This window comes from Benincasa hispida, chromosome 12 (assembly GCF_027475165.1).
Source record: "Benincasa hispida cultivar pf3 chromosome 12, pf3_genome.v1.1, whole genome shotgun sequence".
Lineage (NCBI taxonomy): Eukaryota > Viridiplantae > Streptophyta > Magnoliopsida > Cucurbitales > Cucurbitaceae > Benincasa > Benincasa hispida.
The window spans coordinates 43,731,850-43,740,451 of NC_143489.1; positions in this window are offsets into that span (position 1 = coordinate 43,731,850).

The window sequence follows — 8,602 nt, forward strand, 5'->3', positions numbered from 1 at the left end:
TATTCTAATGCAAAGATTTTTTTGCTTCTTTATTTTAATCTAAAACCAAACATCTCAGTTTTTATGGAATAACCCACCTGCAAAGATCTATAGAGTAAAAACACATTCATAGGATTAAAAATAGCAAAGTTGAAGCTGAAGAAGAAGAGGAAAACCCAAACTCATGGAAGAAGCTGAAGTGAAGATAAGAGAAAAGAAAAGGAAAGAAAAGAGAGATCTTGAAACAAATCTGATGGAAAGAAAAGAGAGACATAAATCACCCTTTATGTAAAAAAAATCATGCTTTCATCACTAGTACAAAACTGAAACAAATCGGACCTTGAATATCTTGAACAAATCAGGGCTTGAACAGATCTGAGCGGAGCTCGAACTTGGAACATATCTGAGCTGAGATTAGGTTGAAGAACGACAGGTTGGCGAATCTGACGAATGAATCGATGATTTGACGAAGGAATCAACAACCTGACACACGACTCACGGCGATGGACGAATCGGCATAGACCTAACGGACGAATAGATGGTAGACCTGGTGAAGCTAACGATTGGACGGACGAAGTTGGAACACACAGAAAGATGGTGGAGTTAGATCTGATGAATGATGTCGGCGGACTGATGGAGATGGTGGCGAGAGGGTTCTGAGGGAGAGGAAATTTGTGAGAAAAAGAGAGAAAAGAGAGTTTGATAAATGAAAAAATTGGAATGCACACAGATCTGATGAAGGAACGAAAGATGGTGGCAAGAATGGAAGATCTGATGAACGATGGTGATGGACTGATGGAGATGATGGCAAGAGGGTTCTGAGGGAGAGAAAAATTGTGAGAAAAAGAAAGAGAAGAAAATTTGATAAATGAAAAAAATAGGGTTTTTAATAAATGGAAAGAGTCGATAGGGTTTAGCTACAATGTCGGTTTAAAACCGACATTAAAGATCCGCTTTTTTTTTTCTTTTTGCAACCGACATTATTCATCCGTATTTATTTTTTTCAACCGACATAAAAAGTCAAATTTCTTATAGAGCCGTGCTTTTGGGATGCCTTTTTTACCTTCCATCTTCATCTTTTCATGCTTTAAAAGCAAAAAATTGAAGGGTAGATGATTAAGAATCGCAAGAAAAGTGTAGATGAAGACTGTTGAAGAGGATCAATTTTAGTTTAAAAAAAAAAAAAGGAGTAGCTGGCGTGTACATTGTTGATGAAAGGAGTCTCATGTGTTGAGATAGAGGTTTTGTCAAAGATAATTAACATGCAGTTTTAGTACTGATAATTAGGATTCAAACTAAAAGTATATGTCAAAGGAGATGAAGGGCTAGTGGTGAAATTTTCACTAAATGAAGCAGGTGTATAATTATTTTAGAGAAAAAAATACAAGTTTAGTTAGGTTGTATTTGAGTCCCCTTTTAAAATTCAACAATTTTACCTTTGATCCACTTGTTAAGTTTTCCATTAATTTCTAAGGGAAAGTGAAATCACTATTTTTTTTCTTTTTTTAGTAAAAAAAAAATTATTATTATTTTCTTTTTGTGGCATCTTCTTCTGCATTTTCTCTCTATGCTCCTAACTTCTCCTTCCCACTCTCATTCAAAACTAACATTTATTCATTATATTAATTGTATAATATATAATCAATGTATATTCCCTTAAATAATTTGAATAATTTGAATAATTCAAATTCTTTCAAAATTTATCGGTTCCTATTTGTAACGATCCATCTCCCTAGGACTTATGTTAGGTCATTATTACATGCATGCATATATTTCAAATCGACACTTTTTCATGATTTGGTAAAAACCAACTAAATACTATGAAATAAATAAATTTATTAAAAGTAAATAACTGAAAGTCATATAACATGGTACCTTCAAAGCCATAAAACAAAACTAGAAAATTTTCACAAAAAAAAAAAAAATTAAAAGTACAAATTATTGGGATTGATCCCTAAATCTCGTAGGGTTCTGTAGTTTGTAATTGTATTGTACAAACTTTTTTATTTATTTAATAAAATATAAAATATTTTATTTGACGTTTAGTAGCATTAAACCCATAATCAATAAACTAACGTTCGAGGTTATCTTTTGTTGCTTAAACATGTATGTAGAAACATATATGTGGATAATGTTTAAGTGATAACCTAAATGGTTTGTAGTAGACGGATAAGGTTGGATACCTTATCCTGATGACACTACAAGTACGACCCGTTTTGTAAATGTTACAATTGTTGTAAAGTGCTACAAATGATCTGATCCTGATTATTCATGTGAAGACATGTGAGCAGGGGTATTCTATATAAAGGAGTTTGTATAAATCCGGACCACAAAATGACTAGTCTCATTATATAACACTATTCATAATAGAGATTTACATTTCACTAGGATGACCATAGGTGACATGACCCTGAATCCTGAGTGAGTTGCGAACTTCTGCCTATGAGGGTAGTCATTTGATTTGTATGGGTGAGAGTGGCCAGATTGTCGACTCAACAAGCCTACCATTTTGGGGATTCGTCTGATTGGTGAGCTAGGAACACAACTACACAAGACGAAATTCACTCTTCCCTGAGGTCACGGTTGGTAGATAAATTGCTTTCTTAAGAGTTGATTCCGAGGATTGAACAATGTGGCGTCATACCCTCTCCTAGCCTGAGAGGGGTTTGGTCATAGTTGGACTATGGCTTATTGTTCATTAGAGGGATTGGTGGTACTTAAGGAGTTAGATGTAACTACAAGAGCTAAACGGTAATTTTGGCCTAGTTGTACTTACGAGCAATTTGTGAAGGTTCATCGCACTGTAGATTAGTTATATCCATTGGACACAGAAATATATCTGTAATGTGAAAAGTGTAGCTGTTGGTTTTTAGTGGAATGTCCAACAGTTAATGAATGTTAAATAGTTTAATTAAAGGAGTTTAATTGGTTCGGTTCGATTTCAGTTTTTTTTTTTTTTTGTTCTTCTTCCTTTTATTTTCCTTCTTCCTTCCAAGTTCCACGAAGCGAATGAAGCAGCAAAAATTTTTACATGGACTGGCTCGAACGAAGTGAACGAAAGAATAACGGAAGCGGCAGTCTACGAAAGAAGGACGGTAGCGGCGAGGCAAAAGTCTTTCGAAAGCGGCGGTCCTCTAGTTCACGAAAGAAGAATGGCGTCCGGCGAAACTTTCCTCTGGTTTGGTCGACGAAAGAAGAAGAACGGCGGCAAAAAAAACCTAGAAATTCTCCTTTCGAAAGCATTGCGATTGAGAATGCGTGCGACTGCAATGGTGGAATCGCTGTCCGCTGGCGCTGAGTTAAATTTAGGTTATTTATTATTAAATAAATATTAATATTATATTATATTATATTATATTATGTATATATATATATTTAAACGTTTTGGTTCGGTTTAGAAATTGGTTTTCAAGCTTTGAACCGAACCGAACCGTTTAAATTTGGTTTCAACCACCCAACAAACCGCATCGAATAAAAAAATTCGATTTTGCTTATAAATCGGTTCGGTTAGGTTCGGTTTTGCAATTCGATTCGATTTGAGCAGTTTTGTTGTCCATCCCTACAAGCTACAAGTTCATGAGGTCCCATCTGTAGCTCAACAAGGATTAAATGAGAATCACTTTTGGATTAATTTAAATTATTCAAATTAATTGAGGAAATTAATTATATGTGATATAATTAATTTCATTTAATTTAATTATATATGATATAATTACTATAATGTATTTGATACATTATAAAATAAAGTTTATTTGAGAGGAAATAAATATTTGAATATGATTCAAATATTAATTATGTGAATTGGATTCATATAATAAAAATTTAGTATAAATGGGATTTATATTAAATACCATGCATTAATGAGAGAATAAAAACTATAGGTTTGTATTTTATACAATATTAAACTATATGTTATATATTATATTTGATATAACATAAAGTTTAATATATACTATATGATAAAGTGGTTATCATATAAATATATATTAATATTTGATTAAAATATTTTTTCTTTTAATTAATTTAAATTTTGAAAAATATTTTTGGGAGGGAGTTTCTCTCTATAACATGCATGAGTGGATTGGTGCAGATGGTTGGTTATCACCTTTTTCTTCTTTATTGAGTTTGACAAAGAAAAACACAATTTTTTTCTGAGAAAAAAGTTCTCTGGTTCTCACCCTCTTTCCTCTCAATCGATTTTCCCTCTCTTCCAAAATACTAAGAGCCCACAACTTGGATTCTCATCCTAGAGAATAGAAGGGAAGCTTTTGTGGCGGTGGCCAAATTAGGATTTTGAGTTCATTATAATTTTGGAGGAGGAATTATACTTGAAGATCGGATCTTCTAGGGTGAGTTTCTCTTTATTTCTCTTTTCTCTTTTTCATATTAACATGCTGTAAAATTTAAATTAAATGCATAATGTTTTTGTATGATTTTATAAAATGGGATTTGGGTCCGATCCCCGCTTCTACTCATGAACCTTAACCGATTCCTTAAAAAATACTAGAACTCTAAGTTCAAATATGAAGACTAGAAAATTTTAAAACATAAATCCTGAAAACATGAGCGGAAGCATTGACTGGTCCTAGTGGCTTGATCCAGATCCCGCTTGTCATTCGTTGACGTACCCTTACCTTTTCCTGAAAAAAAAACATAAGAAAGAATGAGTATAAAATACTCAATAAGTAGTCTCATTACTCGGATCAGACTAAGCATTTATGTCCAATAAATGCATCATGAACTGAACATCCTGAACTGGTGGAACCTAATATGAAGTGCCTAAGCTTTACATGGACTGTCATCTGAGTGGACAATTTAACATGCACTACCATAGGTGAGATGTACTCATATTAGCTGGTGAACCCGAAGGAACACATAACTGGTGGACCCAAAAGTGCACATAATCTGGTGAACTTGAAGACACACATAACTGAATCTGAGGTATACAAACTCATTGTATAGGATACCTCTACTCGCATGTCACCACACAAACGATTTGGATCACATCGTTTGTAACACATACAAACTGAGTCATATCTATAGTATTACCCAGATAAAGTATCAAACCTTAATCCATATACTATAGACCCTTTAGGTTATTACTTGAAACATGGTCCACCTATATGTCCACTACATAAAGTTCAAATCTCGTGAAATAATCTTGGATTTTTCCCGTAATGGATAACTAATTATTGCATATTTAAAATAATCAATTGTTATATTAAATAACTAATTAACTACAAGGTTTTAGAACATAAATCCCAACACTACCTTCACCATTCGTCATTCGCCAACATCTTTTTTTCTTCTTTTCCTCCTCTTTCTTTTTTCATTCTTGTAGAACTTAAAAAAATTGGAAGAGGAGTTACTCCATTTTTTGTGTCACGCCAACTTTCTATTAAAAATTACCAGAAAAGCTGACGAAAGGAATCAACAATGCTACAAAACCAAACTTTAAGGGTAAATTATTGAGCTTGAAAACTCAAGGATTCAAATATAACCTAAATCAAGCTTTAGTGAGTAAAGATGTATTTTTTTCATAATATATTTTCCTTTTTCCCCTTATTTTTAAACTATTAAAATTTACCTTTTTTCCTTGTTTTTCCCTATATTTCAGGATATATATTACTTTATCTCAATATATATTTTTTATTATATACGCTTATATAGACAAATGCATTATTCGATAAATACTATTTATTTTCAGACGAGATTAATTATTATTATTTATGTAGGTATATTTCATAACGTATAACTACTCATTCCAAGTCTTCATCTTAATCAGTGTTAGTATCTATCTATGTTAGCTTAATGGTTTTATTGTGCCTGCCAATTGACAATGTGATTAGCTAAAGTTTTACTTTTTTTTATAAAAAAAAGAAAAAAAGGAAACAAGTTTAAAGTTGTTGTTATGTTTATCACTTTGATGCACTTTCTTTTTGTGTGCTTTTTGGCAGGTGGTTTAAAGGCGTAAATACTCTTTCAGGGGTATTTTGTCAATTCATGTATTATTATGGGAAACGTGTTAAGTCATTAATATAAAAAGTAGCGAGATTAGTTATTTTTCGAGCTTTGAATCATGAGATTGTTAATTTGCCCGAAATCAATATATTAAATGATTTTTCGAACTTTGAATCATTTATATTATATTTACATTAATGATATTTTATTATCTAATTATTATGATTTGTGAAATTTTCTAAAATATAATAGAAATATCGATTTATCCCTCATACCGATATTTGACTCATGGAAACATAGAAATATCGATGAAAATATCAATATTTCGATGAAAATTTAATATTATACTCCTAGTTTGCTTACACTAAATTTATTATTATTATTATTATTTTTGCCAACAAGAGCTTAACTTAACTGATGTTTGTATGTGTTAGAACCAAGAGATCTGTAATTCAAATCTTCATTCTCAATTTATATATATATTTTTTCTTTAGGATAAACGTGGACAAACAAGAGTACAAACTCGGTTTAATTAATAGCATATCAAGAAAATATAAATAAATAATACGTTACCATAGTTTTTTTTAGAAAAGAATGAAATGATAATAGTTAACTTGAACATTTTAGCAATATAAAAGGTGAACATTCACAATATATTGATTATTTTCGCAATTAATATCACATTTTAATCAATTAAGTATTAATATCATTTATTGATACGAAAATGATGCATAAAAATGCATAAAATAACCAAATAGTTGTGAAATGATTATTCTATTTGGTCCATGGGTTTTCACTATAGTTATCCTATTGGATAATTATTTTAAATAGTAAAATTATTGAAAATATTTTCAAATATAGTAAAATGTCTCTGTTATCGGTGATAGATTGCAATAGACTTCTATCACTAGTAACGTTTACTATATTTGTAAATAAGTTAGACTTATTTTCCTTTATTTAAAAAGTATTTTTTATTTAGTCATTAAAATTCAAAATATTGCACTTTTACTATTGAACTTTATATTTAGTTTATCTTTGGTATATAATTTTCAGTTTCTATAGGTTTCAAAATGTTAACATTTTTACTTTTGAATTTTTTGTTTAATTTTCATGAGGTTCATGATTTCTATTTGATCCCTAGATCTCAACATGTTACATTTTATCCTTGAGTTTCATTTTAATTTTTATTTGGGTCTTAGGTTTCAAAATTTTATACTTTTACCCTCTAAATTTTGAGTTTTGTTTCTATTTGGTCAATAAGTTTTAAGATTTACATTTTTACTCCTAATTATCCTTGAATTATCACTTTCAACTTTTAGAGTTAATTTCTATCGATTAGTTTAAGAGAATTATATTAACTATAATTGAATGAGTTATTTTTAAATATAGGAAAATGAGTCAACTTATTTACCAATATAACAAAATATCGCTGTCTATAGTGATAAAGTCTATCAATGTCTATCACTAACACTGATAGATATTTATCTTTATTTATCATTGATAAATAATGACATTTTGATATATTTAAAAATAATTCCAGCAGTTTTACTATTTTAAAAAATTACCCTAATTGAATTAGTTTTCACTAATTTTTCTTCACTATTTTAAAATTAATTAAAAATTTCACATCGTAATTATTTTAAGGTAAATAATTGAAAGTTAATACCAAAGGTCAAAAAGAAAAATTCTTGGGTAAAAGTATAAATTATTGAAACGTAAGACCACGTAGAAACTAAATTCAAAAAACATTGGCAACATGGTAACATTTTAAGATTTAGAGGCTAAAACAATAATTAAACTCAAAATTCTAAGAAAAAATTTGGTGACATTTTAAAACTTAGGAATCCAATGACCAAAACTGAACTCAAAACCTAGGGAGCAGAGAGGCACTAATTTTTTCTAAAATATATTAAATGATTATTTATATAATTATCCTAAGATTGTGGGACTTAAATAACATGTTGGCTATTTTAGACAATCAAATTCTTGAAATTATTTTCCCTTCTTTAGTAGAAAAATTCACCAACAATATGTTTGGTTGAATATTTTTAAAATTTCATTGAATTCTCTATTTTTAATTACTTTAATTCGCTATTGTGAAAATTAACCCAATTTTTAGAACTACTGAATTAGTTTTTCATTAAAAAAATCATGAAATTTAAGAATAGTTGGCACATTAGATTTAATATTTTCAAGCAACTTAATCATATAAACCCGTTTGGTAATCATTTAATTTTTTTATTTTTGTTTTTGAATATTAAACCTATTTCATCCATATTCCTTATAATAGTTTACATCTTTTTTAAGTACGATATTTTAATTTTTAGCTAAATTCCAAAAATAAAAACAAATTTTTAAAAGCTATTTTTTTAAATTCTCAAAATTTGACTTGGTTTTTTAAACCATTGGTGAAAAGTAGATAACAAAGAAAGAAATTTGGAGGTAGAAGTAGTGTCCATAGGCTTAATTTAAAAAAAAACAAAAAACAAAAAACAAAATGATTACAAAACGAGACCATAATTCTTAAAACAATTTTTTAAAACTTGTTGTGTGTATATATATATATATATATATATATATATATATATATATATATAGAAGGATGACAATGTGTTAAAACAAAGCTATTATAATTTTGATGATATGCATGAAAATTGTGTAT